The following is a 17,210-nucleotide window of genomic DNA, read 5'->3' as shown; positions in this document are numbered from 1 at the left end:
CACTGTACCACTACAGCCGGGGTTTTACCAGTCCCTACGGCCCAATGTACAGCCTCACGGCCACCATCCGTCCCAACAGCTACATCACTGGCAGTTCCAGCCACACTTAACACTCCCTCACTAGTACAGCATGAAGTTAGGTCCCTCACTGATCATCACATGGATAGCAACATCTCGGGAGAGGCCCCCTTGGGTAATAATAGTGACAACGTGAGGACAGCGAGAAAGCGAACCCAGGATGAGGCTTCCAGTTCGATTTCTAGAATAGACTTGCCCCCGGAAGCTAGTCCTTACTTGGTTGTCCTTACAGGGGTCCCCGAAATTAATGACCACAGCATTGAGGAGTTCTCCAACCTGAAAAATAAGGCAATCCATTGGCTTTCAAACCACAGGCCCTTGCCACCGCAGGTTAGTTGTGAGATCATTGTGGTTAGAAGGGTGGGGTGGGTAGGGCACACCCCCAAAAATGTAACCGGCGATTGTGTCATAGTTAACTTTCGGGACGCCAGGACAGCAGATTATATCTGCAATTGGGAAAAACCCCGTTTAGACACCAAAATTGGGGCGCGTCCCCTCTCCTACTTTTACCCAAATGATCACTTGAGGACAGAAGAGAGCGGCTGGACCTTTATCCCGCATTTGCTAAGGGGAGGTGGTGGGAAATCAAGACATGTCCCCTCTGACGCAGAATGGGCTTATCCTGTTTGCTTAAACAGGTTTAGCTGTCTCGACCAGGTTGATTGACTGGCTAAGTCAAACTATGTAGCTCAGGGTTTTATGGGGGGTAGTACTTTAGGTTTAGTGCCCATTGAGTTGCCTAAGGAAGGGAATTTGACTCCTGATACCAAGGGGTGCACCTCTACTACAGTGGGGACTAGTAATAGTAATACTATTAGCAATCCCCAAGTGCACTCCATGCAGTCTTCTGCGCCCCTCCTACTGCCAGCCACCTTCCATAGTGCTAGTTCCACCCCTACTGGGGAAATTGATCCCCATCAGCAGAGTAGTACTTCTTCTCTACCAGATCCCTCATCTCATCACACGCTTCGTCCCCAATGCATGAACTTACTATCATGGAATGTGGCAGGCCTAAAAAACAAGCTAGCATGTCCTGCATGGGGCTCTTTTGTGGACACTGCTGATGTGATTTTATTGCAGGAGACCTGGGCCAGGGAGGAGGTCCATAGAGCCGGGTTCGCGTCCTTTAACATCGCAGCTCGGTGGGGAGGCAAGGGCCGCCCTTCTGGTGGTCTGACAACATGGATAGGCGTACACCTGGGTTGCAGGGTGGATTTGATTCAGACTAATTCGGATGATATCCTATGTGTCCAACTGTCCTGGCCTAACTCATACAAACTGGCAGTTGTGAATGTATATTCACGTCCTACTGCTATGGCTAAGGAATCTAACACCGTAGGGGAACTATCATCCCTTCTTGAATCCTTGGACCATGATACTCACTGTGTGATTGCAGGAGACCTCAATTGCCACTTTGAGCCCCTCCAAGGGCTGGGTGAGGGGGCACTGCAGGATGAAGATGAGTTCTGGGGCATCCCGCAGTGCAGGACCTCCTATGCAAAGGCATGGACCCCATTGGCTATGCAGATTATGACTTTAACCCTGCAATTTTCAGTTAGGGCGGTTAATGGTCGGATGCCCTCGGACATTCCCTCCAAATGTACCTATAACAAAAAAGATCAAGAATCCCACTTGGACTACTTCATGGTCCAGACCAGGTTGTGGTCCAAAATCGTGGATTTGGAGGTTGTGAATAGATCGGACAGCGATCATAACGCCCTGCTGTTGAGAATGGAATTGCCAAATTCTGCTAAAGCCCATACGGAACCAACCGTCGACCTAGGATTGGTTCTCACTAACAACAGGAGGAGGGTTAAGTGGGAAACCCTGTGTGAAAGGCGGGATGCACTGCCAAGCTTATACTCATCTATTCTTCCCCTGCTCAAAATGGCAAGTGATATCTGGGCCCAAGGGCGGTCCAAGGATAATTCTGCACGTCTCCTCACTGTCCACCGGGAATTAATTGATATCCTTGCAGGCTTTTTAAACCCTATCGTTCCCACCAGGCAACCCAGGACTATCCCCCCATCCTGGTACAATGCCACTTGTGCTAAATCTGCTTTGATTAATGCCATCAAAACCGGCAGTGACAAGCTAACAATCTGCTCACTCAGGACTGCCCACAAACAAGTTTTAAAACAGGCAAAGATAGATTGGGATTGGGGGAGATGGGAAAATTTATCATCTGCTCTTGCTAACAAGGAACCGAGTAGATTCTGGGCCATTGTGAATTCTGGGTGTGCGGAACCCCGCAATGCAATCGAAGTTAATCTTGATCCGGGGGTGTGGGAATCCCACTTCAAAACTCTTTACGCTGCCACCTCTGATTTAGATCTTTTGCCCTTTCGGCTACCCACTGCGGGGGACGCCGAAGTTTTGGAATTCACCGTAGATGATGTTACGATTGCCATAGGAAAACTGGCAACGGGTAAAGCACCTGGTATAGATAAGATACCCGGGGATATGTTTAAAGATCAGCCTAAGATATGGGCACCGTACCTATGTGCACTCTTCAACTCAATTTTGCACGGTACAGAGGTCCCGGGCTCTTGGTTGGGAGCGGAAATTATACCTATATATAAAAAGGGTTCCCCCCTGCTCCCCGCTAATTACAGGCCCATTAGTCTCATTGACGTCCCACAAAAAATAATGGCAAGACTTATTTTAGATCGCTTGCAGGACTGGATCAATGAGAACGAAATCCTCTCTCCCTATCAGGCTGGTTGTAGAAGTAAAACATCTACCATGGACCAGATCTTCCGTCTAGTAATGCTGTACTGGAAGACTGTGGTATTGGAGGGTGGCAGCCTCCACATGGTATTTGTTGACTTACGCTCTGCGTTTGATACTGTTCCTAGGGGCAAACTTTGGGCTGTTTTACGTGATCTGGGTGTACCCAATTCCCTATTGGGTATATTGGTGAGGCTGCATACTGAGAATTTTGCTCAGGTCAGGTGTGCAAGAGGAGGTGTATTGTCCGACAGGTTCGCTGTAAACAAGGGAGTTAGGCAAGGGTGTGTCTTGGCCCCAACTCTGTTCTGTATATATGTGAATGGACTGATAGCCAGTCTGGATGCAGTCCCTAACAACGATGCACCCAGGTTGGCAGGCAGGAAAGTAGCAGCTATAATGTTTGCTGATGACACCCTGCTCCTTTCCAAGACACCAATGGGTATCCAACATATATTGGAGGGATTTAACAACTTCTGTAGAGAGCATGGACTACAGATTAATGTAGATAAGACCAAATACATGATTTTTAATCCCCCATTACACACTAAGCCACCACCTACCCTTGATTCAGTTGCACTTGAGAGAGTTCACACCTTTCAATATCTTGGTGTCACACTAAGCGAAAAACTTTCCTGGGGCCCACACCTTGCCAAATCTCAACTCAAACTGACTCAAATAGCTGGGGGAATTTTAAAAATGACAAATGCCTCCACTTACAAACCCATCAGCCCTAGTCTTGAAATCTACAAAATGAGGGCCAGAGCGGCTGCATTATACGGAGGGGAACTTTGGGGGCACGTCACTAGACCGGGACTGATTAAAGCTGAGAACAACTTCCTGAGACAGCTGCTCGCGCTCCCCCAAAGCACACCTTTATTACCGCTGAGGCTCGACTTGGGTATACTTCCCATTCAGGAGGAATTAGCTATCAAACCTCTCAGGTTTTGGAGGAGGATCTGGCTGACCCCCGAGCTAGAGCAGTACAAAACTGAGCTCCAAGAAATACTGAGATTAGGCAGGGCAGCACATATCCCTTGGCTTTCCTACATCAAAGACGAACTTACGAATTTGGGTCTTGCAGATATGTGGGCGAATCCAGCAACAGCTTGTAGTGAGATCTCAGGGAATACATTCACTGAGCTATACAGATCTCGATGTTCTAACGCATGGCTCCATGATTCAAAGAATGGTACCATGGTAAAAGCATTTATAGAGATCAAATCTGTTTACTCATTCGAAGTTTTTTTGGATGTAATTTTCCCTGTTATGGCTAGGAAGCTATACATACAATGGAGGTTTGGTGCACTCCCCCTAGCGTGTTTAACAAGCAAATGGACCCCGACTAGGTCCTCATACTGTCTTGGCTGTGGTATGAATAAAGAGGACGAAAGCCACATTCTTTTTTTCTGTCCTCTCTACAGTAGAGCAAGGCAGAACTGGATTGTACCTATCTGTAGGAACCTTGGATTTAGGAAGTGCTCAGACGCACTAAGGGTTTTTAAGACTGAAACTGCAGGACACATTGTATTTGCTCTAGCTAAGTATCTGCATGCTTTCTGGATTAAAAGGAGTTTTATACTATCAAATACTGCCTAGTAGCCGGGCATATATTTTGCTTGTGTAATCCCAGTTACTGATACAATGGTGTATCCTAACAATGACTTCCATTCCTGATCTGTATTTGCCTATGTTATCTTAGATGTTGTTTTAATATTGTAATTTTAATGTGTATAATACTTTATGTACTCTTTTATGGCTGAAATATTGCCGAAATAAAGATTGAAAAGAAAGAATTACTTCAGCTCTATACATCTCCAACAAGTAATCCTTTCTGCCAGAAGTACAACCCCTTTATCTTATCCTGACTTCTATGTGGTTGTTTAATGCAATATTAACAGTTCAACAAGGGGTTCTTAAAAATTCTGAATCTTATTTTAAATGTGTGTATGTCCCCGGTGATACTCAACAATCTGGCTGTCTCCATTAATCACACGTTTGCCAAATTTCATCGAGCGGTTCTGAACATCGAACCCTCAAATCTTACCAACTTCAAAAATTCCTCTGTAACTATCGCTAAGTTGTTTTAAGCATATCACCCTGCAGAATTGCCTCGATCTTACCACTAGTTACTGGCAAGAGGAGCTTTGTCTCATTCCGCGCTACTCACTATGCGCGCTTCACGTATTTAAATGACGAATTTCCTAGTGTTCACGTGTCATTACATATCACGTGATCCATACTGAATAACGGGCGCCATCTTTGAGTGGTTACGGGCCCATCACCCTCTTACTTGGTCATAATCACATCGGCTTGTTTTTAAAATAAAGAAAAGAAAGGGGGAGACGCGAACCTTTCTAAATACAAGAAATCGACAAACTTCTGTGTCAGTACTTCTATAGTTTAGCAGTATAGCTAATCCGGTGCATTTTGCTATTTCTAAGCCTACTACACTTTCAAGCAAAGAGCTTTCAACAACCCAGGCCATGTATCCCACTGCTTGTAAAATTCCAACCGTGCTACCAGATTGGGCCCTTTTTGTTTTATCATTGACTTGAGTGGGGGGCAACCCAATTCTGTTTCCTTCCCCCTGGAGCTCCTTGTTGATTTGACTTACTGTGTACGGCGGCTCAGCCGTGAGAGCTTTGATCGGTTTTACACATTGAAGTAGGACCGTATACGGTTGTTTGCACTAAATAGCCAGCACAGAATTAACATTTACACATACATATTGGGACCTTGAGGCCTTAATATCCCAGCACCAACAGACTCGCTGTGGTTCTAATTACGAAATAGATAGGATGGACAGACATTGCTTAGCTTTTACAGATGATCAAATAGTGGCAATTCTGTCAGGTGCTTCACTGCTTCCATAGGCATCCTTTGCCAACTCCATTGCAGCGAGGGAAGAATGGGAAAAGTTCAGCACTCTCGAAAAAAGAAGTCAGAATAGCATTTCATGGGGCGTTAATGACAGAGTACTTGAGGGCAGGGGCTTCTCCTGCTAGTTTGCTGGTGCGAATTGAACCTCGGATTTTCCTTGAAGACAGCCAGTTCCAGGTCGATTGGAGTTACATTGCCAATAAATGTACCCGGGACTGGTTGATTTTAATCATTAATACTGCAAAGAGGCTTAGTGAGGACCTCCTTAAGGAAATTATTGATCTGGAGGAGAGTATTAAAAGGGATACCACACTTGCTGACACAAAGGAACAGTTATCCAGAATACAGGAGGACCTCTCTGATTATAAAAACTACATGATTAATCAAAAAATAAAAGGCCTAAAATGCAATTTAGAACGTTTTACCCATGAATGGGCATTCCCATACGTTGAAGACAGTTATTATCAACAGAGAACTGAACCAAGACAACGGGGTGGCCCTGTTAGGGGAGGAAGACAGACATCCAGACGTATACCCTATAACTGGACGTTTGACAACACATCCAGTAAAGATGATGAGGTAGGAGGACAAGTAGATAAAACCAATAGGGTCAGATTTAATCAACCTGAACAATCAAATGAAGATCTGGGGGCATTATTGCGTTCTTTTTTAGGACAGAATCAGAGAGGACACAGAGGCAGAGGAGGTCAAAGGGGCAGAGGGCAGACACAACTCAATCAGGATCAGACATGGCAGGGTTTCTCACCTCGAATAACTCGCAGCCGGGGAAGGAACCAGTCATGAATGATATTGTTGTAAATCTATCCGACCATACTCTGTCGGAGAACAAAACACGAGTGTTGAACAAAGGGTTGGGATTTTTTCCCACCCCTGTACATGACATTTTCAAATTTCGTATTGAATTTCATGAAACAATGAGGAAAATAAAAATGAAAAACATTTTTGCCAACAAAACACAGGACCCTGTCTCTGTGTTTTGTACTGACTTACGATGTCCCTTCCAATTTTGTCCTCCAATTTCTAGCGTGGGTCCGGAGGTCGCAGTGTTTGAGAGTAAAGTCCTTGAAGAAATGAACACTTTGGAAAACACTGTTCATAATCATACTTTTAATAACATGAGCAAAGATGACTGGCGGGCGGTCAGGAGTCTCTAGGACAACCCCCTTGTCACTATAAAATCAGCAGACAAGTGGGGTGCAATAGTTGTTATGAACACAGTGGATTATGAAAATGAGGTCCTTAGGCTTCTGGGTAAACGTGAGAATTACCAACCTCTGGCTCGTGATCCTGTGAATGAATTACTGGAAATCATCAAATCTATGGTAGCTATAGCCAAAGAAAAGAAATGGATTACTGCAAAAGAACCTGAGTTCCTTGTTAATTCCAAACCCAGGACTCCGGCCTTTTATATTTTACCAAAGATTCATAAGGTCACACGACCTCCCCTGGGCACCCCATTGTCTCGGGGGTTCAGTCAGTGCTTGAACCCCTGTCACAATTTGCGGATTTGTTTCTCAGGGAGTCGGTGATTAAACAGACCTCATTTGTACAGGACCCCAGAGATATTCTCAATGTACTGGGGAACACTTGTTTTGATACACAACATGAATTTCTAGTGACAATTGACATCGAGTCATTATACACTTGCATACCCCAGGATGCCACGCTAGTGGCAGCAGCGCGTGCACTTGGGGAGCAAGAATGGTTTTACGACACACCACAGTCTTTTGTGTTACAGTGCATTGAAATTGCACTTACAAAGAACTATTTTTGCTATAAAAATGACAAGTCTCAGGTCCTTCGATGGGCGCAACCTTTGCGCCCAGTCTGGCCTGCATCTCTGTGGGCCAGTTTGAAGAGCATCATATTTTTCATACTCTCAATCCCTTCCAGAGGAATATCCGCCTCTGGAAGCGGTATATTGACGATGTTTTGTGCATTTGGTTGGGTACTGAGGAAGGTTTGATGACTTTTCTTAACCGGTTAAACACCTTGGTCGGCAGTCTCAGATTTACATGGTCGTACAGCAAACAGTTTGTCGTATATTTGGATCTTGACATCTTTGCGGAGCAGGGCCAACTTAGGACTACAGTACACCAAAAGGCAACTGATAGAAACTCCCTGTTGCATTTTAACTCATTCCATCCCCGGGCACTCAAGGATAATTTACCAGTAGGGCAGTTCCTCCGGTACCGGAGAAACTGCTCATCCACAGGTCCGATTGGCCGCACTCTGCTCGTCCTCCCAGCGATTTACCCCAAAGCATTGTGGTCCATGAAGTAGCGTCGGCGGGTACGCCTATGCCAAAAGTTTAAAATGAAAATGAGTGTCGCGTTAGCCATCCCTGGACACGTGTTTCGAGGTAGTTGCCTCTCGTCAGCAGGGAGTAGGTGTGTGTGTAGGGTTGCTGCGTAGGCTGCCAAAAAATATTCTCAGGTAAAGTACCACTCAAGGCACGCAGGTGCGTAGCCATGGGCTCGTCAGCCCCACCGGCTCAAGCCCATGGCTACGCACCTGTGCGCCTTGAGTGGTACTTTACCTGAGAATATTTTTTGGCAAAAAATAGAATGTATTTCTTCCACAAAAGGACAAAGAGCTCTGATTTCATCCAACAGGAGGTCCATGGAGACCGATGAAGTTTGTTTGGGAGGAGAAGGGGGATCCTTTTTTAATCCTTTACTAGGCGTCTTGTTGGCACCTGAGGGCGTACCATTGGCCGATACCGAAGTGCCTTTAGGCGATAAATTTGTTGAGTCCTCCATTTGCAGACGTTGTAAACGAGAACTTGAACGAGAGGATAAATTATGCGGTGAGGAGAACAAATGGCAACCAAGGCCAGCTGCTTGAGACATGCACTCCACCAAATAAGAGCCAAAGAGACCACCTCAGTATGAAGACTTCTTGCCGCTGGTTAAGACAGAATGGGTATGGGAACGTATTAAAGCATTGTCTTCAAATACACAGCTTTAAAGAGAGGCGGCCATCAGCCTAAAGACAAGGACACCGTTTGAAGGAATGAGAAATTCTTTTGTGGAGACGGGCGCAGTCTCTAGAGGGCTTGTGCAACATTATTTCCTCAAAAGAGTTTGTAGTAGCGCAAGTAAGACAACAGGATATTCTCAGTGCTCAATGAATGGCAGGTAAGAGGTTATTTCATATTATTTCATATTAGGGAAGGCATGCCATGGAGACAGGAACAGCAAGTGACCACATGCGTCTTTCATAAAATTGGATGGTGAAACGCCCAAACCAATATTAAAAGAAAGTAAGAAGAGAGAGCAGGAGCATGATAAAAAAGGTGAGCAGAGATGAAAGAAATCCTTCAGTGTACTGTTTACTGACTGTAATGCACAGCTGCTACTCAGGTAATGAATGAGGCGTCCTCTGCAATTAATGCGTGTGAGGAGATTTCCCATTATCCAAGATGGCGGGCGTCATAGAGAAGGAGCCTCTGAGGGGTAAGCAAAACAGAAAAGAAGCGTTATACGCAGCCATGCGGTAAAAAAATAATTTCAGAAACTCATGTAGAGACAGTGCAGTTGAAATGAAGCACTTACAGGGTCTTCAGAAGGTTGCCTGTAATGCCGTTCTGGCCGCCATACCGAGAGAGTCAAGGGACTGCAGCCATCTTCTTCGGGCGCTAGCCACGCCCCCAAGGCTGGTTTCTTTTAGAGGAACACATGTTAGTTTAAACAAACCAGAGAAAATTCTAGAAAAACTCATCAACAGACAGCTATCAAACCACCTCAATGACAAGTATCTCCTTGACCCCTCCCAATCAGGCTTAAGGCCCAGCCATAGCACTGAAACCACCACCATTATCGCTGCCATCAACAACATTCGGTAATTATTATGGACGGAGGGGACAGGGAGGGTCTCATCCTGCTCGACTTTCTGCCCCCTTCGTCATAGGCCGCTATGATTCTGGCTTAAGAGGAGTTACTCTCCAATGGATCTGCTCCTTCCACACGGGTGCACCCAGTCAGTCATTCTGTCACACTAAACCTCTAAGGCCACCACCCTGATCTGTAGACTCCCACAGGGATCCTTGCTCAACCAGATGCTATTCAACATATATATGATTCCGTTCGCTGGAATCATCTGGTGGAGCTTGGGACCTTAATAAATATTTGGTTTATGATTAGAATTTGTGTCTCAGCATACCTGGAAATAAAGTCACTGCTCTTACTGGGCCCTAAGGCTACGGATCTATGTCGTGGGTAAAGAATGAATCAGAAGCTGGAAATCAGCATTCCAATCACATATCACAGTTAAACATAAATTATTGGGAGTCAATGATGAGATTGTTGTATGAGTTTAAAGGGTTTTATTAATGTCATTTAGTAAATATTTCTTTATAAGTCATCAATAAGTAATCAATTCATCAGTTATACAATACAGAACAATTGCATAAGCTTGTCCCTTGTAAGTAGAGTCCCTAGTCTAAATGTTAAGATGAGAAATAGTATCTTGAACCCATAAAGAGTTTGAAATCAAAAGGTGAAAGCATAAAGCTTTAAGCAATTCAATAAGTTCGAAAATTCTGTGGAGACTCAGAAATATAGCATAGATCCTGCTCAAAGCTTAAAGCTTCAGAGCGTAGAGAGTCTGGATCAGAGAGGCTTGAAGCATCTAGAATGTGTGTGGAGAGAATGCCTGTCTCTAGTTCAGGAACACGCACTAATATAACATTTTCATATCTACACCGAAAACAAATGTTGCAACAATCCAATTCTTAAGCAAATAGAGGCACAATGTTTTGATGGAAACGGAGATCTTCCCCTGTTAACTCTATCTTTAAACAAAGACTTACAAATACTAAGTATTACATGAACATTACTAACAACATTGTACAAATCGTGTTTTGGTTCCGACTCAACTCTCTTCTAAAAGACAAAATAGTTCAGGGTTAGGTTTGTTATTCCTCAAATGAAATCATCTTTCTCACATATTCTACCTTACATATCTTATTCGTAATGAAACATTTAACTACGATTTTAACTACATTACTATTGTATTTAATGGGTCATGCCTCTAAGGGAAGGTTGAAAACTGTCTTCTATACTGGACTATGTAGTCTCAACACATTTTATCATTGAACTCTACACTTTTCCACATTATCAAGAATATTGACCTATGGCCAGTAAAAAAATTAAAAGTACACCTGCATTCTAAAGCATTTCTAACTTGATATGTGTAGCTATGGAAGCCTAGTGCACTGACCTACTCTTCCGGTACTAACAACTCCTGGGGGTGGGGGACGTCAACTACCACTGGGACCAGATACCCAGAAAGTCACAGGTTAGTCAGTTGGAGGAAACTATGGCCACAATGGGGCTGCACCAGCTTGTGGATTCCCCCTCCGATGAGAAGGGACATACCCTAGATCTCATCTGGACCACTCAGCCACCAGCCAGGCTGACAGACGTCAGACCTTGTAGCTGGTCCGACCGTTACCTGATCAGGCTCCTGATCCCCCAGACCAGGCGACCTACGCAACCTCCCCAGGAGGGAAGAGTTGTGTGAAGATGGAGCAAAATTGAAGCAGGCTGTCTAGCGGAGGCTCTGAGAGGAAACTTGCTTAGGACGTTACAGCCAGAGGACCTCAATCAGGAGAGTGAAGCCCTCACCAACCGGCTGAGAGCAGCCATCAATAGGGTGGCATCCGCTCGCAGAGAAAGGGTGAGGAACAATCGTAAGGGAGCGACCTGGTTCACGGAGGAACTGAGGGGACAGAAACGGACCCTACGCCAACACGAGAGGCAGTGGCGCAAATCATCCGACCCAGAGGCGCTCAAGGAATACAGGGCCATGTTTGCCATATACAAAAAAGCCATTATGGCAAGAAAGGCGGAGTACTACGAGGCCAGGATCATGGAGGCAGACAACAAACAGAAAGAAACCTTTAGAATTCTGAAGGAACTCAGTCACAAGCAGGAGCAGGAAACAGTTGCTAGCCCGGAACACTGTAACAGGTTCCAGACCTTTTTCCTAGACAAGGTCAGGGCCATCCTAACTGACATAGAAAATACCCCCACCTGCCAGAGCCCCCTGGTTAAGGAAGAACCGCAATGGGACTATAGTGAGTGTCTCTCCTCCTTTCTAAGGTTAGACAAAGACTCCTTGTCCCACATTGCATCTGAAATTAAGTCAGGCTTGCCAGCGGACCCATGCCCACCAAGGGTGTTCAAAATGGCTTTACTAGTGATAGTGGGAGAGATTCTTGCTCTGATCAATCTATCTCTGGAAACTGGGAAGCCAGAGTAACCCCCTTGTTGAAAAAGGCTAGGGTAGACGTCACTAACCTGAAGAACTATAGGCTCATATCTCAACTCCCCTTCTTGGCCAAAATAGTGGAATAGCACGTCCTTAAAACCCTATCTCTATTCATGGAGAAACATCATCTACTCCAGGTACGGTAGGCAGGATTCAGGGCACACCACAACACAGAGCTGGTGATGCTGGCGCTATTGCATGAGCTCAGACTCACGGCCAACAGCAGGAAGCTGTGTGCCTTGGTTCTGCTAGACCGTATGGCTGTGTTTGATACGGTCAACCACAACCAACTCCTGGCCCGCATCCTGGACATGGGCATCGGCGGGGTGGTATATCATTGGAACTCCTCCTTCCTGACAGCTCGAACTCAAAGGATTCAACTGGGTGACTGCGTGTCCAATAAAGGGGTACTAACCTGTGGAGTCCCACAAGGGTAGGCATTATCTCCGCTTCTCTTTAACATCTATCACTGGCCACTGGTGGGAGCCCTGGCCCACATTGATTGCCAGGTGTTTAACTAAGCAGATGACACACAATTAATCCTTCACATTGGCAACTCCTCACAAGCCCACTCACATGTGCAAAACATCCACAGATACACGGTCAACTGGATGACAGCTAACTCACTCAAAGTCAATCCTGACAAAACAGAGGTCCTAGCCATCACCACGGGAAGAAACCCTTGGACTGACCTCTTTTGGCCACAAGAGATGGGCGCCACACGCACCCCAGTTCGCGTCGTAAGGAGCCTAGGCATCAAAATAGATGACAAGCTCACCTTGTCTAACCAAGGGACCTGCGTGGGCCTGCTGAGGCAACTGAGGAAATTGTCACCTCTCCTTTCATTCTCCACTCTACGGATGGTGGTGTCTGCATTGATTGTGTCCCGTCTGGACTACAGCAATGCTCTGTATATTGGACTTCCTGGAAAGCTGCTAGGCAAGCTGCAAGCAGCTATGAATGATGCAGCTAGGCTGATCTTCAAGCGCTTGGGCCACGCCTCAGCAGCTGCACTGGATCCCCGTCAAAGAGCGAACCAGGTTCAAGGGCTTTTGCATCGCCCACAAAGCCCTTCATGGATATGCTCCAGTATACATTAAGGAATGCCTGGGGAGATATGTCCCAGGACTTACCCTCATCTCATCCGATGCAGGCCAGCTGGCCTGTCCACGGTATAACACAACGACTAAAGGGGGTCGAGCCTTCTCTGTCTTGATCTCGCAGTTGTGGAACAAGCTACAAGAAAGCCTACATAAGGAAACAGCCCTTCTCCCATTCAGAAACAAATGAAGATCCTCCTCTTCACAGAGGCCTGGTGACAACACACGCTTTGACTGGGGTACTAACAGTTAGCCACTGTGGTGAGGGGGGAGCCATAGCTACTCTTTCTTAGCGATAAGAGACCTGCCCGTGATTATGTGCTCTATAAATCCCAATTAACATTTGCCTTTTTAAATTAAGCTTCTCGTTTTAGGACTACACATTATTTCTACATGTTAATTGCACAAATTTGCATTTATTAAAAACGCCCTATCAATCACCCCTCTTTGTTGGTTTACCACCATCACAACATTCAGAGATTTAGCTCATAATTCACTCTCACTTTCCGTTTGCTCTCTTCTTTTACGTTTTAAGTTTTCACTCTCTTTTATTGTGTTTAGTACATTCTTTGTTAATGTTTTCACTTAGTTCTAAATCCTTTCCTTATTTGCCTATTTCTTTCTTTCTTTCTTCTCTTTTGCAGCAGAACTTTAATAACTTTATATATACTCCTAGCAAAGTTAGAAAACAAATCACTACTATTAATACAGGAACTAATATATCTTTGAGGATCCCTCCTCATGTGGTTGCAATCCAATTGCTTATTGTATAGACTCCCTATGTGAAGCTCCTTACTATACTAATGGTTTCTAAAGGTTCCACATCAAGTTTGATGTCTGAAATGTTCTTTCCATACTCTTTGATTGTAGTGCTAGAGGCACTCTTGTGGTCTGACGCCCTCTGATGACCTTTGACTACCATTATTTTAATTGACTTTAGTGTGTTATTTTATCCTAGCCTGAATGTCCGATGTCCTGCCTGTTTCTCTTAAAAGTATCTTTCTTGTAACCTTGCAGTCTTTCAGTGGGAGCTGTCATGGAGTAGGACAGCCTTGCCAAGAACAGAAGGTATGGGATGTGCATTTGAAAGCATCAGAGGGAGAGAGTGGTGTGGAATGTACTTTTTGGTCTTGAAGTGCAGTGTAGAGAGCAGTGATGCACAAATGTGCTCGGTGTTGTACATTGAGAGATAAAGTATGTGATGCTATAGGCAGTGTGTTCACAAATGTGCATTGTGTTGTACATTGGTAGAATTATGAAGTTCTTACTATTGGCTTTGACATGGCCTCATGTCATCTTGAATTCTGACTCTGCCTCGCTTGAGCTTTATCTGTGTGCACAGCAGTGCTTGCAAGTTGTTTGGGTTAATCACGTACAAAGATTGTTTTTGTGAGAGATTGTTTAATGTACTTTCGTGAGCTTCGTCAAGATAAAGGCTGGAACAAGCGAGGGAGCATGAGAACTCGTTCCTGCCATGAAATGCTTGCCTGGAAGCTAGCCAGTTTCAGGAGGGTTCCTGGCACAGAGGGAAAACTCTTGAACCTTCTAGTGTGTGTTTTGTGATTATAAAGCTGAGGGTTGTTGACTTAGAAACCGGGAGTTTGGAATCCGACTGGGGACGGACGTGTCTACTTCGGAGCGTGGAACCATGGTCCCTGGTTGCTGAGGCTCGGAACCCAGGCTGTTTAATTCCCCCGGTCAGGAGTGGGCTAAGATGCAGTGTTTGCACCAGGTGAAGTATTGAGTTTTGACTAGTGCCATTGTGATGCGTGGTTCCAGTGGCTGTGGTAATTTGAGGTGCTTGAGCTTCGATTATTGCCATTGTGATGTTTGGCAAGTGGCTTTGATCATTTGAGGGGTTTTCTTTGCGATGTGTGAGTGAGTTGAGGTGCACATCCAAAGTAATCATTTGATGTATATATATATTTTTCTGGTCTATTGCAGGACGTCCCAGTATATTTGCTTGAGTCTTATCTCATATTATTTGCTGCTTGTTTATTCATCAGTATTATTCATGCATTTAGCTGTTATATTTACCAAGTGTGTTATTATTGCTTGCATATAAACATATATATCTCTTTTTGTGTATTTGAATTTTCTGCATTTGGCACCTAGGAAAGCCTTTTTGTTAGAGAGCATTGTGTAAAATAAAACCCCAAGCCTTATTCTAAAAGAGAGAGTCCTTGCATTTTGTAAAATAAAACCCTTTTCTAAAGGTGCTGTGTTATGTCTCTTGCTTCGCAGAGTGTTGAGCCACCGTGTGGAAGATTCTGTATTATCTGTTAGGCGCAAGCAAGACATTGATTTTCTCACTCTGGTCAGTAATGTAGGTGTAACAATGTTCTGATTTCAGAATCTTACAGACTCTGCCTCTCTCTGCAAACACAATGTCTAAAGCAGATCTATTTTGCAAAACCATGGATCTAACTGCTACTAGTTCAGTGTTTGGTACTAATAAAACTCCGGATGTACTGGTTGCAAGCCTGTCCACTGCTGTTGAAAGCTTTCTAATTTTCTCATAATTCAGTATCACTCCCACAGCGTGGATATTAGCTCCAAATATGTCTCCCACCATTTGTGTTTCCTTATTTGAACGTTTAGTGAATCTGTGTGCAAAAAGCCTTTCAGCTATTTACAGGATACATTGTAGAAAACAATAAGCCGAAATAGCAATTACCCTCTCAGTCAGCTGGAAATTTGAAATTTGTGTGTTGTCCACAGATAAAATAAACTCCTGCTATTGCTGGTTCATCACTTTGTAACATTTTCCATGTCCCTCCTGATAATTCAAAGATATGGTCAGAATTAATTTTCCCCATCTGTCTCTTTCTATTCAGAAATCTTCTCCTAAAAACGCATACTGTCCCTTTTTGTCTTTTATACAGTCTCAACTTCGGATATGTCATTTTCTTTCTAAAGTCATCTTCTTCCTTCTTCCATGCATCCTTTAAAACATCTTTACTCGGATTCTTACTATGTGCAATGTGTGCTCTTCTCCCTTCTAACATCATGATAAATGTCTTCTCTAAAGTTCTCATTTAGCATGTTAAATTATTTTCGTAAACCATGACAGTTTAAATAGGAAGGTTTAAATAGGAAGGCCAAAAATAATGCCAATCACTCTCCATTTCTTTCACTTGTGGGTGTTAAATCATGCTTTTTCGTAAAGGTACTTTTTAAAGAATGATGTCATAATTAGAATAATAATATTACAAATGTTGCTGCCTATAAACCAAACCAACCATTGCTGCATGAAATTGCATTTGACAAACAAATATGATGGTAGGTCACCTCCTCAGGTGAGGAAGTTAAGTGTGCACCCCCATAACAACCCTAAACATTCATAGCAAGTGAATACTATTGTACTAATCTAGAATAAACATTAGTTGAGTAATATTCTTTTGGGTAATGTACAAATCAGGTTTTCAACTCGTCCTCTTCTACATTATGTGAAAATGTCATGTTAGTGGATGGAACTATGGTTTTCTCATTCACAGGTGCAAACATGTATAACCAATAATATTGCAATAACTACCAGTATCATTGCTAAAAAGTTAATTTCTACAATAATCTTGTACCTAGCTTGGATTAGATTACACATTGTTTATTTTACCTCAGATATCTTTTAAATGATAAAAAAAATTGCAAGCAGTCACTATTCTTCTTTTCTTACTTCGTATTTCAGTTAGTTTCTTGCCATTTTATTTATAACAGTCTTTGTATAGCCTTCTTTAACCCTACTCGGTGTTCTTCTAAAATGTTATCCCTACTTCTCTCCTGCAACCTCGGGCCTGGGTAATCTTCTTAATTCTTCTTTTTTTTTTTTGTAAAAGATTTTTATTGATTTTCCTCCATCCAATATAACAAAATGGCAACGTTTCAAGCAATGGCCTCTTGCAAGAGGCTTAATCATCAGGAGACATATCAGGAGAAATCAATCTTCAGCATTTTCTCCCTAACACCCCCACCCCACCCCCTCTCTACCCCCACCCCCCCTTGTCAGTGTGCCCGCATCAATCCCTCCCATACTGGGGCATATAACGCCCCGTGCGTCAAGAAAACCCTAATTCAGAACAATGGTGCGGGCCCTATCCTCCTTCACAAGAGACAGGAGGCTCTACA

At 44.1% G+C, this 17,210-nt stretch overlaps 1 protein-coding gene across 8 annotated transcripts in view; it reads left to right on the top strand.

Annotated features, from left to right (window-relative positions):
* LOC146862832 (uncharacterized) overlaps nt 1-17,210 on the top strand; it is a 154,569-nt gene that overhangs the window by 47,695 nt on the left and 89,664 nt on the right. The window lies entirely within an intron of this gene.

The sequence above is a fragment of the Triturus cristatus genome, chromosome 2_2 (assembly GCF_964204655.1).
Source record: "Triturus cristatus chromosome 2_2, aTriCri1.1, whole genome shotgun sequence".
NCBI lineage: Eukaryota > Metazoa > Chordata > Amphibia > Caudata > Salamandridae > Triturus > Triturus cristatus.
This window is presented reverse-complemented; position numbering and strand designations above follow the sequence as displayed.